The sequence below is a fragment of the Neolamprologus brichardi genome, chromosome 14, assembly GCF_056152115.1.
Source record: "Neolamprologus brichardi isolate AB-2024 chromosome 14, ASM5615211v1, whole genome shotgun sequence".
Lineage (NCBI taxonomy): Eukaryota > Metazoa > Chordata > Actinopteri > Cichliformes > Cichlidae > Neolamprologus > Neolamprologus brichardi.
In genome coordinates this window covers 35,114,254-35,135,733 of record NC_142117.1, presented here as the reverse complement: position 1 = coordinate 35,135,733, position 21,480 = coordinate 35,114,254, and the positions used below count along the sequence as shown (strand labels likewise).

At 39.3% G+C, this 21,480-nt stretch overlaps 1 protein-coding gene across 2 annotated transcripts in view; it reads right to left on the bottom strand.

Moving 5' to 3' along the window:
• pak4 (p21 protein (Cdc42/Rac)-activated kinase 4) overlaps positions 1-15,622 on the bottom strand; it is a 42,503-nt gene extending 26,881 nt beyond the window's left edge. Inside the window, exon 1 of one of the 2 annotated variants that reach the window (XM_087851227.1) lies at positions 15,464-15,622. The gene's annotated coding sequence lies outside the window, so the exon portion shown is untranslated. Of the gene's footprint in view, positions 1-2,618; positions 2,866-15,463 lie in introns of those variants that run through there. The other variant, XM_087851228.1, reaches the window with a different exon arrangement.
• Between the last annotated feature and the right edge of the window lie 5,858 nt (positions 15,623-21,480).

The window sequence follows — 21,480 nt, the reverse complement described above, 5'->3', positions numbered from 1 at the left end:
ATGCAAAGCCTCCCTGAGATGAAACCAGAAGTATAAAAAAACAAAACAAAACAACCCAGCAACACATATCTAGAAACATCACCAGTCCTACAGGTAAAACACTGCCCCCTGCCAGTGAATGTTATATTTTTCCCAGAGGGTAATTACAGAAAGTACCTTTAAAAATGCCACAAAAAGGGTAACCTCTGGGCGAGCCAATGGTTAAAAAAATGAACCTCTTAGTTTAAAATTAATGTATTTTGAAGACACACATGACCTCAGGAGATAACCGAGGAGTTAACACCTTAACCTTAACATGTTCTTACTATAGCAGGCCCACCTCGTTTTAAAGCTTTAGTGAAAGTCAAAGGCATAATTAGTTACGGACACCTGCTCTGTATGCATTACAGTTTTTTCCCTCCAAGCTAATTGTTTTTCTCCATTCAGACATACCTCACATAGCTAACTTTCTAAGGATGCACTTACGGCACTCAGGTGTTGATAAACTTCAGAAAGTCAAACTATACCTTTAAGGCAGGGTTATAAATTAGACTATTATGCCAAGTAGCACAGATGTTCATCACCCCATGTAATAACTTGTTAGTCAGTGACCTTCCTGCATAGAAACCAGTATTGTCATTTTCACCAACTAAAGACTAATATCTATTTTCATTAATAAAACACTTAAAAATAAGCACAAATGCAGATATAATGATGTATAACAATGTCACAATCTCGCTGGCTTTACCAAAGAAGGAAAAAGTGCTGCAGTTAATAAATTCTGAAAATATGAAAGTTACATTTGCAAGTAAGACCATTCAGTTTTGCTAATGTGGAGTAAAAAAGTCCCTCAATCTATAAAAAAACAACAACCCTCAAACAAAAAAACTTACAAATAATTAGATATCAGATCAGTTCTGTATATTTTTATTTGGTTTTCACAAGTTTGAAGGCCCCTTCAAATATTGCTGACCTATCTTAAAGCAGTTGGACCGTGGGAATATGTTTAATTAAAGCACAGAAACTCTCATGTCTACATGAAGCCACAATGACTGATAAACGCTTTAAATTTAACAGCCATGCACATTTTCTAGGGTTGAGGTATTAAATGATCTCTAAATGATACCTGGTAACCTGCCAATGCAAATGGTGGAGTACAGAGTTGCCAGGCAAGAACAAAAAACTCACCCGAATGTTTGTCAGGCGGTAATTTCTCACGCCTTGTATCACCAAAGCTGAATACACAGGTAACAACTCTGGAGTGAGATGGAAAACAGGGGGGGGGGGGGGTTAAAGAGTGAAGCACCAAAAAGCGAACTGCAGGGTTCAGATTACCTCTGCTGTTTGCTGGTAGTTGTCACTGTTGTTGTGGTGTGCTTTCATTAGCTTTCTTCTGCAGAATCAGGGCTGATAACTAATAGCCTGTACTCTCACTACTGCACACACACACACGCACACAGATAGAGAGAGGACAGTACTTCTCTGCCAAAGTTTCTCAGATTTACAAATGCAGTGCAGAGACACAGCACACACTGTGACCTTGGAGCTCCTGACTGCTCTCACAGCGTCAGTCTGTTCATAACACAGAGTTTATATACGACAGTCTAAACTTCAGCATCACCGCAGGGGCAACAGAGGTGTTGAACATGCACCTATTATTGTAGCACTTTTTGCCCTCCATAAAGCAGAATAAGTGGCTGAAATGCACAAAATTCCATACAACCTTGAGACCATGACTGAAACAGGTTAATACAACTATTATTAAGGCTTTTCATGCTTCTCTTTCAGAGAGGTAAGGTCAGGCTCTGAGTCCTGGACAAACTTAAAAAAGAAAGACAGAAAATAAATTATAATTCCAGTTGAAAAATACATAGGCAGCTGGGTTACCTTTCTCACCAGAAATCCCGCACTTCCCTGATATTTTTGGCTATGTGATAGAGAAAGAAGCATTTTAAACTTAAATATAAACCCCACTTGAAAAAAGCCTTAAAAATCACAGTCCCACTGAGCTCCCTGCAGTGGAAGGCCTAAATGCTTTACATGTGGGAAAAACTGCTTATCCTGAACCTTCAATCTAAATTGTATTACAGTTACAGTTTTATTACTCATTATTTTACCCCTTGTGAAGGAGCCTAATATTTTTATAATAAAAATAAAACAGTGCTAAAATTATACTTGCACCTCACGTTTTGTGTTCAGGTCCCGCTAAACACAGGTTCACAATGAATCGCCATCCTCCCCCTCTTATCTCCATGTGTCACCAACACTTGTGCAGAGAAAGACACATGAGCGGGACAGCGGGGTCCAGCAGCTGTCCTGACAGCCGCAAACATGAGCGGTGAGCAACAGGTTTGAATGGGAGCAGCGGGTGGTGTGTGTGTGTGTGGGGGGGGAAATCATCCCTCGCTGCTTGCTTTCTCACTGCCCCCCTCCCCTCCTCACTAGGCAAACAATAAAGTTATTATGCTTTTTTCCTGACTCACAGTTAATCCACGCGGGGAGATTTCAACAACAGAGTTTCGTTGTTCGGATTAACTTTCCAGCGCAAACAACCCAGCGAGGAGCTGCGCGCTTATTCAGTGGCTTTTCACGCGATAAACGTAAAATTTCACACGTCGTTCAGAGCGGAGGATACTCACTTTAAAGCACAGGTACTCCGTTTATCCAGCAGGACACACTATCCACCTGATCTCATGTCGGAAACGCAGCGGAGGACGAGGGGAAAGCACACGGAGAGGATCCCTGCAGCAGCCGCAAAGTTACTTCCGCGGAGAAATCCAGCTCAGCTCCACGGAGGAAGCGCCTCTGTGTCTTTACTTAAAGACACAGCGAAGTGGACACGAGTGAAGACACTCAGCGCCAGCGTGAAAACACACACAAACACAGGAACGCTGTAGCTCCCGGCCGTAAAAACTCAAAATGTGTCGCATTCCTATGGTTTCAGCAAACCCGGCCCAGTATCATGACGTCACGGGGAGAGAGACGGAGAGAGGGAGAGCGAGATTAGCACGGGTAAGCTCGAATCTATTCACAATTTTATGTCCTGCCTGCTTTTAAATAAAAGCCGTTAATGCCCCTTTTTTCTTCCACTCCCACGCTTTCCTTCCTGTCACACACACGGAATCTGCTGTCACAGGTGTTGTTACCTGAGGTGTCACGTGATGCAGAAGCCCTGTTACTCAAGGAAGTCTGAACTCAAACGTCGAGGGTTTTTTTTTTTCAACTTTAAGTATCTTGTTTTTTTACCCATAAACACTTCAAAGTTTAACAAATATCTTCTTTTGTCCACCTTTACTGTTCATCATTTAAAATACCAACAGTTTCAAATAGTAAACTATGTGGTATTTATTAGTGAAACCATAGATTAAATGTTGGTAATTGGTTTGCCTTTATTACTGGATTCCTTTAAACGCAGTCATACCGGTTAGAGCTGAAACTGGGCAAGTGCTGTTATAATCAGAGTGACATCATGTGACAGCACAGGTAACGATATGCCTGTGGCTAGGGGTGGGCGATATAAACGATATAAATTTGGCCAACGATAGAGATTTTGACTATATCGCTCTATCGCATGTTGATGATGTCATCAAGCTGCGCCTGTTTTGGTCGAAAGCATTGCAGCGGCTAAAACCATTATCATCTGCAAATTATGGAGGGCGACAGTCATAGCAAAGAGATGAAGCACTTTTGAAATATGGGGAAAGCCAAAGATTGCGCTTCCTCCACTTCCGTAACATTGATTCATTAATGTTGAATTCTCTCGCGGCTGCTCTATTCCCATGTTGTTGCAGTATATTAATAACTAACCTCGTATCGTGGATGAATAATCTCAGTTGTTCTCCTGACTGAAGTTTGCCCCGTGTATAGCATTCTGCTATGCGATTGCATTTGTCCCTAACCACCAGAATCCCTCACGTTAACTTTTATCGAGTGGATAAAACGTTGGCGTTCATCCTCCACAGTGTTGGGAAGGTTACTTTTAAAATGTATTCCACTACAGATTACAGAATACATGCCCCAAAATGTATTTTGTAACGTATTCCGTTACGTTACTCAATGAGAGTAACGTATTCTGAATACTTTGGATTACTTAATATATTATCATGCTGTTTACAACTACATGAATGTGATTTATTACTATTACTGAAGGTCCGCAGCTCATAGCCGAAAACTAGCTTTACTTTGTTGTCTGGGTCAACTTTGCTAGCGAGAGACAGAGAAAGGCTGCTCCAACTGAACTTACTGTTTCAGAGAAAAACACGAACACGGTGTACAGTCGAGTCTTAATAGCTTACTTACAACTGGGCTCCTCAGGCTCTCTTCTTGGCTGCAGTGGTTATTATTATATTTACATGCTTCCAGCTCCCGTTTTTTGCTCGATGACAGCTCGTACTTTTCCTTTTTCTCCCTCCTCGTGCTCACAGACACATAACGGGTATGGCAGTCCATTCTCCCTGCAGCACGGACTACACTCCCTATGATGCTACATTCTTTAGAGCTATACCGGTAGCATTCTGCCTATTAGCTTAGCACAACAACAACAAAAAGGCCTCTCTCACCCAGGAAACACGCAGAGAGAGCGTCACCCTGTAACCATGGCAACCGTAACGCTGCCACCTGGAACAACAGAACGTAGCTGTCAAACAAAACCCAAACAGTCCTGACCCGCCACAATATGAAACAGGGAAGTACCGCCGTGTAATCCATTTATCTCAACAAAGTAACTGTATTCTAAATACCACCTTTTTAAACGGTAACTGTAACGGAATACAGTTACTCATATTTTGTATTTTAAATACGTAACGGCGGTACATGTATTCCGTTACTCCCCAACACTGATCCTCCAGCTTCACTGTGCTAATGTTATGCTAACATAGCTGTGTCGCTAGCAATCACGTAACACAACATTATATACCAGGTAGTCCAACTTCAGTAACCCTGCGAACGCCACTGCTGTTTAGTTTTCTGTCTTCATTTATGTTGGAAGTGACAGCAGAGCTGTACGTTTTAATTAGTTTCAAAAATCTCTCAGTCAGAACATGGTATGAAATGTTTAGGTGGAAACTAGCAAGCTAACTTCCTGTTAACTTCTAACTCCGTTAAATTTAATAAATTCTGTTTTCGTGGACGCATGGATGTAAAACTTAATTGTTACACCTGATAAAGCAGCAATGCTGATTATTTAATTAAAGATGAAAGAATTTAGACCGTTTTTAACTCTTAGTGTTCGTTTGACTTTGGGGCCTGAAGGGGACGAAGTTTTGGACCCAGATTACTCTGCAAAGCTCCTCACTACGGCAGCCGTAATGCTCTGACAATCCATCAAGCAGTGCGGCTTACCAAAGTTGTACTAAAACATTTTTTAACAGATTTCTGCACGCCCAAATCGGTTCGAGGTCAGTAAGCACAACCAGAATTCATACATAAGGCACACTCTCAATTTTTGAGAAAATTAAAGGATTTTAAGTGTGCCTTATAGTGTGGAAAATACGTTATACAGAAGAAAAGAATATATTGTGATATATATCCTTACCACACATGCTTCAAATTATATCGCGATATGAATTTTAGGCCATATCGCCCAGCCCTACCTGTGGCGGGAGATTCCTGAAGTGTGACAGAAAGGATGACAGGAGGATACTTTGTGTGCAATATCTTTATGCTAAGGACCTGTAAAATCACACATCATTGGTCAGTGAGTATTACCTGCTTTTGCCAGCCTTTCTGATTATAATGGATTAAAATGAACTACTGTTTGGCCCGGCTCCATAAAATCAAATCATAAAACCCCCTAACGGCTAATGGGACGAAGAAGAGCTGGAATCAAGTTACAGTAACATAATTTGAAGACCTTATCATGAAGTTCTACAATTTCACTTACTTTTCTCCAGGCCCCCTCCTTTCTCATCCTCTCTATTTAAAAGTGAGGTTGAACTACACCGCTCCATCTGCCCACAAAAGTGGTTCAAAAAGAATCAAACTGAAGTAAAATATTCAAAGCTGTACTATACTTGTAAAAAAAAAAGGAAATGTTTAAATCTCAGATTGGATTTGATGAATGAAATATTCAATTTAAAAAAAAGTCACCAAGAAACCAAAATCATCAATCCTTTTGGCGTGATTTTGAGTCCAGCCCTCAGTGTTAAAATTGTTCAAGTGTTCCTTTAACTGTTTTTTAGCATTATATTTTTAACGCAAACAGATTCGCCCATGTTCACATCACATGAAGCTGAAGTCCACCTCAGTCTGCCTCATTGCAAAGCTACTGTGTGCAGATGTGCTGTGTGAAAACTTGGCTTTGTGTTTGGTGTCAACACAACATACAGTCACAACTAATCTGTTTATTTACTCAAGTAATCAATAAAGTATTAGTTGTGTTTATTGTAAATCTATAGTTTGAATGATCTTTGAGCCCTAAAATGGATTCATTTACTCTGAAATACCAAGTAAAGTTAAAACAAAGGATGAACGATGAGCTATTTCCTGGCTGAAACTTTTATGCTCTTTCTGTTGTTGTTTGTTGTCACATGACAATATGAGTCACTCTGGCATGGCAGGACCTGCCAGTATGGTTTAAATTAGTGCTGTCCAGCCTGCTACGAAATACCACGTCTGCCTGCTAATGTCAACAGAACCATCAACACATGGAGGACTCGCGGAGGCCGAGTATGTCAAGACTACATGATGAGACACATTATCTTAGACTCAACAAAAATCTTGTCTATGTATTGTGTTAACATTGCTGCTTAAAAACACGTTTAAAAGCTGCTCATAGAAAAATTGTGATATGGTTGCTTAGTTTCAAAAGACGGAAATAAACAGATTTCAGGGCGAGAACATAAATGGGCAAATCTGAAAATGATTACAGACACATTGTTCTACTTTTTAGTAAGTGCACGGCCTCTCAAATAAAATTGAATTTGATCTACAGGTTTTTATGGTTGCCTTGTTGCCATACTAAATAATGACTAATAATATAAGCACAAGTTATTTTAGTCCAAATGAAAGGTAATTAGTAACTGAATGAATATGTTTCTTTAATATGTTTTTTTTAATAACCCGCTAATTTAAAAGATTATTGGGCCAACAAATGGCCATAAGCATAAACAATTTATTCTGCCTACAGAGGACATTGAAAGAGTATATTCTGCATGGAAACATTTTTATTATAGCTAAATCACTATAAACAAAGACTAAATAAAACAAAAGAAAACAATTAACTGAAAAAAAAAATAAAGACAAGTTTGTCATGAACACTGAGAGTCAAACCTCAGTTTTATCATTGTTTATCATGTTATTTTTTTATGTATATGTTTTGAGTTTCTAGTCACAACTACCCTACAGGTTTATGCCCTTGATCGTTACACAGTTTACTTTTTGAAACAGTTTTTTCCTCCATGACTTCACAATGTAACTCTAATTTAGATAGTTTAAAAGTAGATTATTTTGTGCATTCTGTAGTATCAGCGCAGAGCTAAGAACAATTAAATCATGAAATTATAAGGTGTGTAGTTTAATAAATACTCGATTGCCAAAAGGTTGATTGTGTTGATCTGGACGCAGCGTGTTCAGTGGGAGAAACGCTTCGTCACTCATCCAAGTGACTTCTTCAGTCTCAGCTGACTGCAAGTTTCCTCAACCTTATAAACAGTACATTTGCACAGTAACTGAAACTAGCCCACTGAATGAACAATGGGCTGTGAGGTCAGTTCCTTGATCATTAACATGCAAATTGTCATGACCATTGATCAACAACCACTGATCACAGGGAAACCTGCAGTCAGCTGCGACTGAAGAAGTCACTTGGATGAGTGACGAAGCATTTCTCCCACTGAACACGCTTCGTCCAGATCAACACAATCAACCTTTTGGGATTTACTTACCTGGATGATTTAGCATGCATCAAGACAATAGTCTGTTGGCTGGTTCATAATAACATGACCCATTTATCCATCAGAAGACAAGATCAGTTTATATCAGGAGTTTCTCAGAGTGCTGTGAAGCCAACACTTTATCAGCTTTCCAACAGACTACAAAGTGTCAGCCTCCATAAGGATAAGGCACATTCCTCAGAGAGTAAAAATACAGCAGGAACTAGTCCACTCAACGTATCAGATCCAGGAACATACAAACCTGCCAATCCCGACAGCAACTTCAAACAAAGCATGCAGTGTTGCAGCCAATGAGGGCTGACTTCCAGAGGCAGGTTGTGGAATGTGGAAAGGTCAATGATAAAGAGATAGAGAGCGCTACATGGAGCACACCAGCTAGCTCCCAGCACAAACACACTGTGAACACGAGCTAGTTTGGCTGTGAACTCACCTGAAGGACCTTTGCTCACTAAGCACACACTGACAAATGCAGAAGTGCTGAGGTTTATGGAAGCTTAGTTTAGGAAAATTTAACCTCGTTCCAACATCATGAAAATTTTTCATTAAGACCACCAGATAAAAAAAGAAAAGAAAAATGAATCCAGGATCCTTCTGGATTCAGAAGGATAGCTGGATCGGGATTAGTCTGTGGTATTTTCTTTTTAACATTAAGATGATCTCTATTCACATCTCATCTGCATTTGTGAAGATATGACACAAAATGTCCAATTTAGCCTCATCTCATCGTGGTGAAGAAGACTAAAAAATTCCGGAATCCCGATCAACTATGAAACTTAATCCAGTTCAGCCAAGACCCACCAAGCAAAAAACACTAATCCAAACTTTTTGAGTAATGCTAATAAACAGCCAACCACACTTATCATCACCAATCAATATTAGATTCTTTTTTCACTAGTTATGTTGACATTTTATTTACTTATGCATTATTACTATTATTTTATTACTATTATTTTTTGTTTATCGAATTATCAGAAATAACTGAAAAATTAAATGAATGATGTAAATTAAGTTAACGACTTATTGCCTTTACTGCACCAATCATACTCATGTTTGTAGTCGTCCCCCAACAGGTCAATCCTGATTATGTACCAGCTGCCTAAAACTTTGTTGCAGAGGGCCTTACACTAACTCTTCTCCCCAATTGCAGCAGAACGTGACAAAGAGCCTGCAGGGTTGAACCACGCTGCAAACTCCCGAGAGCCCAAACTATCGAGCACCTGCAGTACAGACAGCACTGATGTTTGTTGACTTATGCTGCAGAACTAGCTGAGAGATAAGAGATCACCACACACAAAACCACTGCTTACTAACAACTAGTCTGACAACCTGGAGTGGCTTCTTAAGTTTTTTAAGAACGTTGTGTTTTTCTTTGAGACTCAGCAAGCACGATAGTTCTGCTTCAACTACTCTCATCATAACTTGCTACAGTCCCATCAACAAAAGCGTTGTTTCAGTGTTAGAGCTGTGTTAAACATTGAGGTATAGTGTAAAGCATGTGACTCAGAACAGCACCATCATTACATAATGACGACATGTTGTGGAAAACAGAGGCAATGAGATGATGGTGTGCTGAAGAAGCCAAACTTCATGCCAGTCTGCTCTTTCTTTAGCGAGACCGGCTTTCATCTGATCCAAGAATTACGGTCTACCGGAGAGAGCCGCCCGCCAAACTCAGCAGAGGTAAGAAACTGCAATCAGAAGCTGGCAAATATCCTTCTAACGCTAGCTGTGAAAATACAGCCAGTTACCACTGTGTAGTCCGTAATCAAGCAAAGGCTCCCAATAATACGTTTGGACAGCTTGGACATTTCCATGCCAAAAAAGCATTCCAGTTACATTCAGTGGTTTCCTCAGAAATCCCACTGAAGGGATTATGAAAAACTCAAAACTTTGTATTAAAAAAGATCAAATTTTAAATTTCTAATGTAGTTTTCTCATCTTGATGGGATTTAACAGGCTTATCCTTATTTTTCATCACATATATGGCAAAGGTAACATGTTACACACCCAAGTATCTAAAGTTATGCAAGTGGAAAAACAAAAAAAACAAAACAAAAAAAATCTGCTTTTCCCTTGTGTCTGCCCTCGCACTTCTGCCATACACCAGCACAACTCAGGTAAAAACAAACAAACAAAAAAAACAGCCAAAATCCACAAATATCAGTATTGTTTGTAAAATCTCTATATAAGCAAGCTTGCCTTATCAGCTTAAAGTAGGACAACTGTGCGAGCAAACATAAGTGCATGCTGGGATTCAATTCAATTTAACCAACAAACTGTCAGAAAATGATGCCAGATGGTGCTGAAACTGACTCGCTTTGCTTGACCATGGTTAAAAGACTCGATATAAGAAGCTCTAAAGTCCTGTTTTGTCTTCAACTGTGGCTAAGAATGCAGATTTCAAGCTTCACTCAGTGTAAAAGATAAAAAATGATGATATCAATTGCAAAACAAACTCACAGTAAAGTATTTCAATTTTTCCAGACACAGACACAGAACGCCAAAAACTGTCAAAAATGAGCCCTTTATTTTTTTTAATACTGATTTTTTTTGTGTTATTATGATGACGACGATTATTATTATTCATGTTATTCGTGTGTTCTTGCCTCTGTTCCTGAGCACCTACAGGGCTCTGTTGATCTTGGCTCCTTCAGTCATTCCACAGAGGATTTCCCCCCCTCTAATGCAATAAGTCTGGACCTCTTTCCCTGTTACAGCGAGAATTACAATATCTGATGTAAGTGTATTATTTCTGTTTTTCCTCTATCCCTCATCTTCCCTTCCTTTTTTTCCACCCCTGAACATGATTTTTCACCTAAATCCTGTCATATGTACTGATAATGTCCACATCATCACACTTTTAAAGATGATAATTTGCATTTGGTGGTTGGAGTTGGATGTGGAGCACACCACAAACAGCTGATCGAGTCCTACACAGAGCAGATTTTTAATAAAAAATTAACTTGTTATGTTTAGGGAGTAAAAACTTGTCTGTAAGCCTTACATACAAGTAGGTTTTTGTTCCAAAGCTTTTTTGGCAGCTTGATGTCACGATTTCAAGCTTGGTTTCAAAAATTTTACATGTGGTTGTTATCTATAAAATGTGATCTATAAAATATACTTGCAAAAAAACAGAGCTTATAAACGAGAAATTAATGAATTAAAACGATCTTGTTTTAAAGTCTTGGGGGTTTTTTTTTCTCAGTATGGGTAGATCATTTGGCTGTTAGCCTGCAGCTAAATCTGGTTTACCGTTACCTCTGCAGCTCACCTCTCCACAAACACCCCCCCCCCCCCCCTTTTCTCCCTCTTTTTACTCACTAAACTCTGATTCCTCTCTCACACACAGTTTTATCTGTGCGATCAGGCCCCATGAGAAAACTCAGATTTTAATGTTTCCACTACAGCATCAACTCAACAAGCAACGACGCAAACAGGACAGAAGGAAAATGGAGGTAATTGCAACTTCACATGTGGATACAAACAAAGAACTTCTAAATAGTCAAGACCTCCCACTCTCATAGGCTTCTGGTTTCACAGGGGGCACTTACTCCACTTACTATATTCCGCAATGGCCTTATAAAGCTCAGCCTATAATGGTACATTTCATCGGGTAAAGATTTTAACCCAATTAAACATTTAGGCAACCATTTCTTCTGCTAATTTGAGCCTGAGCCATAGTATTAGTTATAAGATAAGAGGAGTGTATCCTATTTTTATCTCTGTTGACTAAAGGTCAAAACTGTTGTTTTTTATTAACACATTATTCTTATATATTACAAACTAAAATGTGGGGTTGTAGAGGCTTTAATTGCTGTTGGTGACTAATGAACTTCACGATTATTTATGAATGAAGAAAATTAATTTCCTACATTTTAAAAATTTGAATTGATTACAATTCAACTATTCAAAGGCTCAGAAGTTCATTTTTCCACCTCAAGTCATCACACAGGATCAGAACTAAGTGAAAAAGGAAAACCGTGCATCGCAGACTGTAGTCAAATGTAATCAAATGTGTCAGACAGCCGTCATGTCTTCAAAGTTTCATACATGGAAACATAGTGGCTGCAACTTTCTGATCTCTTTTTTGAAATAGACACCCTGTTGCCCTTTACTCAGACCACACCAGAAAATTGTTTCTTTATTTTTTTTTCCCCCAACACCATCATTTTCTTACTCAATAACAAATCCCCTACACACCTCATGCTCCTGCCTGTTATTGCCCTTTTGCCTCCAGCCATCACCTTGTACATCGCTGTGAAAGCTGTTTGGACTTTACAGAAGAAGCCTGAACAGCAGCTGCATTCGGGCCCTTCTGGTCAGTTCGCATCAAAGCAATGACAACATCCCTCCTGCCAGCAGCTCTGTCTCCTGCTGGACACATCTGTCAACAGTCATCTGTGATTTCTGATCATTTCCACCTTTATGGCTCGACTCCTCTGCTGTGATTCACCTAAAAACTGGCCAGGAATCAAGAAAAACTCTTAAATCTGCTTGGAGTGAATCCTTCAAACTCAGTAGATTTTAGGTACTGCAGCTTGCTTTATAAATATGAGCAAAGGAAATACAGAAACTGCAGAGGAATTTGAAAAAAGTAGCATATAGTGAGTGATCAGACATATTTTTGAATGCCTCTTCTTTACTGCTAAATACAGTTAGAAGCAAAAAATCTTTAGCCCCATTGTGTATTAGGTTTGTTGGCATAAATTCAGTGTCCAGCAGGTTTATCACCAAAGCCTACATTGCACACTGAAATAGCCGCCAAATGGCCTTTATTATGGAAGAAGTTTGTCTAGCTTTGTCTAGTAAATTTTGCATAAAACAGCCCCTCAAAGTGTGTAACTATAATTACACTTCTTTCTAACTACCTTAGTCAAGTCCCACCACAGCTTCTCCATATTAATGGTTCAGATAGCCACTATCTAGGACTTCTTCTGAAACCCGAAGCCAATATTCTGAGGTATGCTTGGGTCACTGTACTACTAGTGAAAGGTCCATCAATGATTCCTCACTGACAGCATTACATTTTCTTCCAGGATTTCTGATATTTTACTTACTACATGTTGCCTGTTGTACTTTGTAGGCTTTTGCATTACCTGAGGAATCAAAGAAGTCTCTGACATCATTGAGCCATGATCATGCTTTACTATAGGTCGGTTCATTCTTCCTTCTCCAGACACATTTCTGACCCATAGGCCAAAAGTTCTAGTTTTGTTTTGTACCCCCCAAAGATCTGTGTCATCATTTCAATCATCATCAGTAATGAGTCACAGCACTTCGATAAATCATATGGTCTTGGGAATAAATTCAGGAACAGGTTTCCTTTCAGCCAGTGAAACTGCTAGTCGGTAACTGAAACTGGCAGGGCTCTCTTAGGTTTGGCCCTGTTACATAGTGCCAGCAGGCAAATGACAGGAAATGAAGGAGAGATGGATGCAGCAAAGGTTCCCAACAGACTTCTACCCACAGACATTGTGGTTTATTGTTGTCTTAGCCAAAGGAAATTATTATGAAGTAGTAAAATTAAAGTAAAAAAGTGTTGTTAAATGTGTTTATCCTGCCAGGTAGTATTATAAGTTTCCTGCCAGCAAGCAGAATAAACACTAAGCGGCATCTTTTGGGACCAGTTTTGATTATTTATACTGGGATGAAGGCTTTTTGAGCAACCTCCAGGGTACCACAAAACCCCCTCTTTTACCCTGCAGGGAGAGCTAACTGGAGCCTCCTTTCAGGATGAGAATAAAGTATAATACTGATATCCTACTTTAAGGAAAAACAAACAAAAACCAAACAGCAGCATACACTTTATGCTCCTTTCCCAACAGACTCTCTATATGCCCCTTGTCTGCCACACAAAGTCGTTTATTTTTCCACTTGTTGATTGTCTGCTGCTTCTATGACCTGCATGGATTTGGTTTATCTGGTCCACATATCATGTCAGTGAGGATCACTGTTTAACCTGCCAGCCTGTTTTTCCTGTTTGATTACCTCAGTTGGCTCTTCGTTTTTCACCACAGAGCAGACAATTCCAATGTTTCTACAACTAGCAGCAGACAGAAGAAGATGCTTTTTATTAAAGCTGTTCTGGAAACCCGAAAAAGTAAACAGAACTTAAACATTTTCTGCTAGAAAAGCTAATTACTTCCTTTCACCTGTCCCTTTGGGCTTTGGTTTGTATAATTTTAAAATTATCAGGGACCTAACAAGGTATTTTAAAACCATGTTATCTCAACACTGTTAGATTCATATTCAGCACATATGCTGTGTTTTTTGTTCACAATGAACAATCACTCAAAGAAAACACACACATTTCCAATTTTTTCCAGTAAACTTCCCATTTGTTTCTTTCAGATTCAGTTGAGGCTGTAATTTAGATATTAGTTGTAATTACATTAGTTGTAGTAGTTGTCGTAATTACAGATATTAGTCAGTTAGCAACTATCTAACAAAAATATAACTTTTCAATATGGCTGTACTGATTGTGAAATTCTGAGCTGATACTGTTAAAAGACTTTGGCCTAAATCCTATCCTCATGTACCCACAGTTTACTTAAATGTACTTTTCTTGTTATCTGTTCCCACTTCTGTGCTATAAACACTAACATCTTTTTAAAAGACTTTCACCTTTTCATTACACTGCCTTTGAACTCTCCAGCAGATAAACTTAACTGTTTATCTTACTTACTAGTAGATGGATATCAGCTGTCTTGCAGCTGCATCCCATCTCGCAACTTAACACGTGAATATTCCTGATGAATTTTTTGCCATATATGATGTAGATGCTCCCGCTGCTGTTTGGGAATGGTGCATATGTGAGAGAGAGGAATGACCCTTTCATACAGCTTCTCTGGCATCCCAGGAATGTATGGTGTGCCCAGCACCAACCGCACGACCTTACAAACACAAACCCCCCTTTCCTCTTACTGCACACTCATGAAGCACAACACAAATGCAATCCATAACATGACATCCGCCAGCCAAGAGGAAAAGAAGCGGGGGGGGGGGGGAAGAGACTAAAAAGGAGAATTCATTCATGCACGACAGAGAGAGAAGGAGCAGCTTAATATCCTCTTTTCCTGCTTTAGCCTGCCCACACAAACAACTCAGTCCTCCTTCACAGGTGAAAACGGAAGTTCACCGTGATCCTGATTATCAGGAACCAGCTGAACTTATCGGAAAGCAGACTAGCAGACTCAGAGTTACCAGAACCCGTTTGTCTCCTGAGTGTGCAAATGAACCATCCTGTGAGCTTATGAGATCTTAGCAAAAGGAAGACAGTTTGAACCTAAAGTTAGCTTCACATTTTAATTGTTTAACAACTTTCACAAGTGGCCCTCAGATTTTTTTTTTCACAGCTCAGACACGATTCGCTTTAGTCTACGCTTTGAGTGATTCATCAGCTAACACACAAACACAAGGAGAGCAGACTCAAGGAGGCTGCTCCGGTATCTTCACACCCGGACTGGCCGGACCGACCAGAGCGCAGCTAACGCTAGCCTCCGTTAGCGGCTCAGCGGGGAGCGGAGACGCGCCACAAGCTAACCCACAGCACGGTCCGGTAACCGAAGTCAGAGCCACGCGGGGATACTCACCAGGGATGTCCCAGGAAAACTTTTTCTGCCGACCCCGCGACGTATTTGGAAACTCTCCAAAAATCAGAAGGGCGGGAGCGGACTAACTTCAGGGCAAACTGTGTGATATTAGCCGAAGTCTTACTTTCCCGACGCCATGTTGAACAGAGGAAACTAGAACATCCGGGAAACTGAAACCAATCTCCATGGAAACCGAGTTAGCAACGGGCTACCGGGAGACGACTCTTCTTCGGCTTTTTTTTTTTTCTTCTTTGTGGTTGGTAAACATTACCGCCCACCGGTAGACTAATACTGTACCTTCCTCCCAGCTGTTTCTTACATTTGTAGTGCACGTATTATTTATTAATGCAAATCACACTACTCTCTTTTACAATCTCAGTCTCACTATTTACTCTACTTTAACTTAACCTATTTTTTTTTATTCTTATTTTCTTTGTTTTTTAATCACTGTTATATATGTAAACATTTTCCATTATCTCAGAGGCCGTCACTATGCGCCTGTGGCACTTTAACTTTGTTCTTTATTTATTGTAGACTGCACTATTTATTCTTTATCCCGCTGCTGTAACACAATAATATGATCACATATGGCTTCTTCTTGGCATGACAAAGATTTGCTCTGCACTCTCCATATACCTTACATCCAGCTGCTTTAAAATCATCAGCTAACCTAACATGCATGTCTTTGGACTGTTTGAGGAAGCTGGAGTAACAGAAGAAATGTATTGATCTCATGGCAGTAGAGTGTTTTTTTAATGTTACAGTGACTAAACACAGTGGTACAAAACAGTCTGTTTTGCAAATGTAGCCAATCGTCATATTTGTGGGACTGATGGAGTCTCATACAGGGGCACCTCCAGAATTTTTTCATAGGGGGCCACTAAAAATACTGGGGTGCCACACCAAAAACAGAAATTCCAGTTTTACCATGCTGTTGTCAAATATATTTTTGGGGGGTGGCTAGTTTTGTTTTGTTATTTTAATCTACCATGTCCAAGCAATGCAGGTACACATACGTACATGCATTAATATGTAGAATATGCAGTAAATTCCGATAAAACAGAGACAATTCAATCAATAACAGGGACAAACAACCTCACTATGAGCTCATATGGTAGGTTTTATCTTAACTTTAGTAAATAAAACTGCAGCAAATAGGGTTGGTTGATGATTCACCGGGAGAGACGGGAACAAAACTTGCTGATACAGCGCCAGGCTCCTATTGGGCCCTGTGTGATGCAGAGGTGGTGATGGATAGGTGGGACTACAGCCTTGAGAACAGATATTTGGATGCAATTTGACTTTCTGTGCCAGGCAAAGTTGGAGCGACATCATTCCTCAGTATAAGTTCAGGGACAAGTCATCGCGTTGCAGCTGTTGCTGCTGTAGGAGATGAGGAAAGCGAGGAAGGTGGGCGGAGAGATAGGAGAGAGCTAGCTGCACAGTGAGGAGTGCAGATATGTGACAGTCTGCAGGTGGAGGTGATCATCCATAAGAAGCTTCAGGGCAACAGAGGGATCGTTCAGGATAATTTAGAGCAGCTAAAGCAAATGTTTGCTAAACATTCACAAAGAAGAACTGTTTTTCTCTGCTGAGCTTGAGCACCGCATTGCAGTGAGAACAGCCCAGACAAGCTGTGTCTGAAACAGAACATCCTCACCTTAGCCCAGAATAACACATCTGCATACTCTGGGGATCTGTGAATTCCCCACTTTCATCACAGCTGGTTCAGAGCTGCTCACGAGTTTGTTAAAGGGGACTGCAACAGTATGCTTACCGTCCAGAAAAAAACACCCCAGTGATGCCGAGCAGCACCGCAGTGCAGCGAGAACGACCCAGAGAAGGTGTCTCTGTTTGGCATTAAGATGAATTAGAACTGCATAAACAACCATATTCATTAATCTGCCACTGAAAGCCCTGATTTTGCTATGTTGCCATCTGAAGACAGAGACTTTTAAAAAACAAATTAAGCTTTTATATCACATCTGTGATACAAAAAAAGCTCTTTGTATTAATCAAAGAATAATTAATATACAATAATAATCAAATTTTTGTTGTATTTAAAAAAAATAAAGTCATGTAAATTAAAATACAGATGTTTTAAAGTTACATGAAAAATGTCTGTTTTTACAGATTTCTTTTTATATTTAATAAAGATGTTTAAATTTGTATAAACAACAATATCACCCAATAATAAGTTCAAATACTGTCCAAATAATTAATCCAATTAAAATAGAAAAGTACTGTTGAATTTTACTTTGTAATTTATGCAATATTTTGTATTTTCAGTCCATACATAATGTGAAAAAAACGATTTACTACACAAATAAACCAGTTGGTTAAACTAGTAGTTTATATATAATAAAAAATCTAACATTTTTGACTATACAAACATAAAGTTAATGGTTTTACTTCAGAAAATACAACATACTGTCAATTACAGATCTTTTCTAGTATATACTGATTGATCATATTTGATTCCACGTAAAATCATGTCTATGATAAGAGTGAAATATTCCATGAACCATGTAAACTCATGGTTCAGCAGCAAGTTATTAGTTTCCATGTATATGATGATCTCATCAGAATTTCCTGTGCTGCTACAGATTAAACTACACAACAGGGTAAAATACATTATGATAGCTTGACCTCAACCAGCAACATCAGTGAAGCAGAACTCAATAAAATGATTAAATAATGTATAATAATCCTGTGATAGACTGGCCAGCTGTCCAGGGTGTACTCCGCCTCTCACCCTGTGACAGGCTCCAGCATCAGGCTGATCTGTATGAGAATGGATGGATGGATGGAAGAACGTATTTTTCTGCAGTATCACTTTTCAACTTTAGCTACTAAAGAAAAATGTAAATCTATAATGTATGTAATTTTTTACTTAACATTAAGAATTAATTGCAACTTTTAAAAACATTTGTAATCTTGTTTAAAAACAAGTAAACGGCACCATTACGTCATTAACCACATTCCCCTCATCACTGTCAAAGCCAGGATATTGCCTCAGTCTCTTTGCAGTTTCATCTGCACAACATTGACCCCTAGTGGTCAAATGCACACACTGCTCTGTCAAGCTTTGCTCTGTGGCGTCCTCATCATGGTGAGGGGCTTTCAAAAAGGCCTGATGAGAGAGGGAACAGTTTTCTTTTTGTTCCCCACACACTAATAGAGTCATGTCATTATTAGTTTCAGAAATGATCAAAATAATAATGAAATTTGTGAACTAAACTGTGAAGTTTTATTTTACTCTCAAAGACGTACGTTTCTGTGAATGTTTTATTATTGAACAGCAAATTTTCATATGATGCATTTACCAGATTTCTTCTGCCAATACTAAGTACATACACCTCTTCTGTTCCCGGTTTCATTGTCTGGAGATGAAACTATCACGTCACCCTTATTTTCTGTCATATATTTACTGTTACAGTAGTTGGTGATCATATTAAATGTCCCTGAAACCTAAACACACCGAGGTGGAAATGAGCAGGTAAGGTCACCTTTGAGAGTTTTTTCTCGGTGGAAACATCTTCCCATTTAGATAGTCTTGCTTACTGTATTAATATATTGAGGAAAAACCTACATTAATCGCTTAACCTGCTAACCTCTAATGGCAATCAGCTGATTATAACTTCACTTGCAGCCTTAGGAGAAATTTATATAACTAGAGGTTTCTTTCAGCGAGATTTTGATCATTTATTTCTGCAGTGGAAGCAAATTTGTTACATTTTAAGTAGCAGCTTTTTTTTTTGTCTCATTGCAGATTTGGATCAATACTTTGCACATTTTCTGGTGTCTCTCCAGCTTATTTACAGGCTTTGTTTGTCCTGGGCGATGTGTGTTTGCTGAGCATGCTCCTCTTTTCCAGCTTTGCTTCTGCATGTATCGATAAATCTATATTTACTAATTTCTTTTATACAGCGAAATCACATTTGTCCTTTAAAATTCCTGCTTTTCCTCTCATTGTGGTTTCTAACTCTTAGGGAAAAGATATAGTTAACGAGATCTCAGCTGTGTTTTCTAAACTGAGAACAGATGGTTTTCTCATGCTTCACTGCATTAAAGAAGTGTGGAGGAAAGTCAAGGCATCAACATCTGAGGGACTGCAGGTTGGGCTCTGTGATTAAAATGTGAAGCTGCTCAAACAGCTTTCTTAAATGAATCCACAGCTCAGCAGTTTGTCGAGCCGCCTCGCTGGTTTACATCCTCTTATGAGGCAATGAAAGCCCTGAGTGGATGGTACAAAGCAGGACTTCATCATCAATCCTTCCAGTGTTCACTGGGCATTTAATTACTTTAACAGGGGGTCAAATGTATATTGGACAAAGATGAAATGTAAAATGTAGTCTGGCCTGTTTCATAACACGTCACAAATTTCAGGTTTAGCTGCCTGTAGACTGTAAATGCAAAACCATAAAATCAGACATTTATTGTTGTCATTTGTACTCTGAAAAATGCCTGTGCAGTAAAACAGAAATGGTTATGGTGTAAAAGTTTAAAAAAAAGATTTTTCAAGGTAAGAAAAGAAACAATCAAAAGTAAAAATATAACATGAAACACGCACTAAAAGCAAACAAGGAACAAAAACTCAGCAAAAAAATGCTAATCCACATACATCCAAAATAAATACTGCAAAAGATAAAACATTCAGAATGCTCCTGAAATATTTCTTTAAAATCCAAACCTTTTACTGAGTTCAAAAAGCATATTGAGACCTTTTCAAATATTGTTGTTGTTGTTGTTGTTGTTGTTGAAAGCCTGGAGATCTGTTCCTCAAGAAAGTCTGGCTACTTGGAGGCAAAATATAAAGAAATGATGAATGAACACAATACTGTACCCACAGCATATATATCAAAACAAAGAGCAGAAAATTTTATTTCTGACACTAATGAAATATTTTGAGGTGATATTGCTAAATATTTAAATAAATAGAAAGAATGCCCCAATGAAGCACAATTAAAAACACAACTGAAACTGTGAAGGATGTATTTGTTAAATGTTTTGCCTACACATGCATATGAGCTTCAGTGACATCCCATTATTAATCCACAGGGTTTCATATGTTATCAGCATACCATTTACAGCTATAACAACTTTAACACTTCTGGGAAGTCTTTCCACAAGGTTGAGAAGTGTTTATGGGAATTCTGACCGTTCTTCCAGAAGCGTATTTATGACACTGATGCTGGAGGAGAAAGCCTGGCTGTCAGTATTCACCCTAATTCATCCAAAAGCTTTCCATCAGGTTGAGATCAGGACTCTGTGCAGGCAAGTTCTTCCACACCAAACTCGCTTGTCTATGTCTTTATGGACCTTGCTTGGTGCACTGGTGCACAGTCTGCTGCCACAAAGCTGGGAGCATGAAGTTGTTTGGAACCAACTCCTGAGAAACGACTCCACACCATAATCCGTCTCTACTGCTCTAGAGTCCAGTGGCAGTCAACATGTGATGTAAGGCTTGGATGCAGCTGCTCAGCCATGGAAACCCATCACATGACTATGCACTGTTCTGGAGCTGATCTGAAGCCACATGAAGTTTGGAGTTCTGTAGCGACTGACTGTAGAAAGTCGGCGACCTCTGCGGACCGTGCGCTCCCAGCATCCACTGACCCCACTCTGTCATTTTCTGTGGCCTCCCACTTCATGGCTGAGCTGCTGTCATTCCCAGTTGCTTCCAATGTGTTATAATAACTCACATTTTATTTGTCACACACACAACCATACACAGTATGACATGAGGTGAAACGCTTGTAGCTGTGCAGTGTCCGACCATTAAATGACAGTAGGTTTACAGTAAGATTTACAGAAAAAAATTACCACTTCAACTTAGAAATTTACAGTAAAAATGTGCAAATAACAGTTTACGTAAGATGTTATTTGTCAAAAGAAATTATATATTATAGGACGTGTGCAAGAAGAAAAACCAGAGTGCGTGTGGTGATGTGATGTGTGTGGGAGAGTCCAGTCCTACACCTGGTTCAGGGCCCGAATAGCCTGGGGGAAGAAGC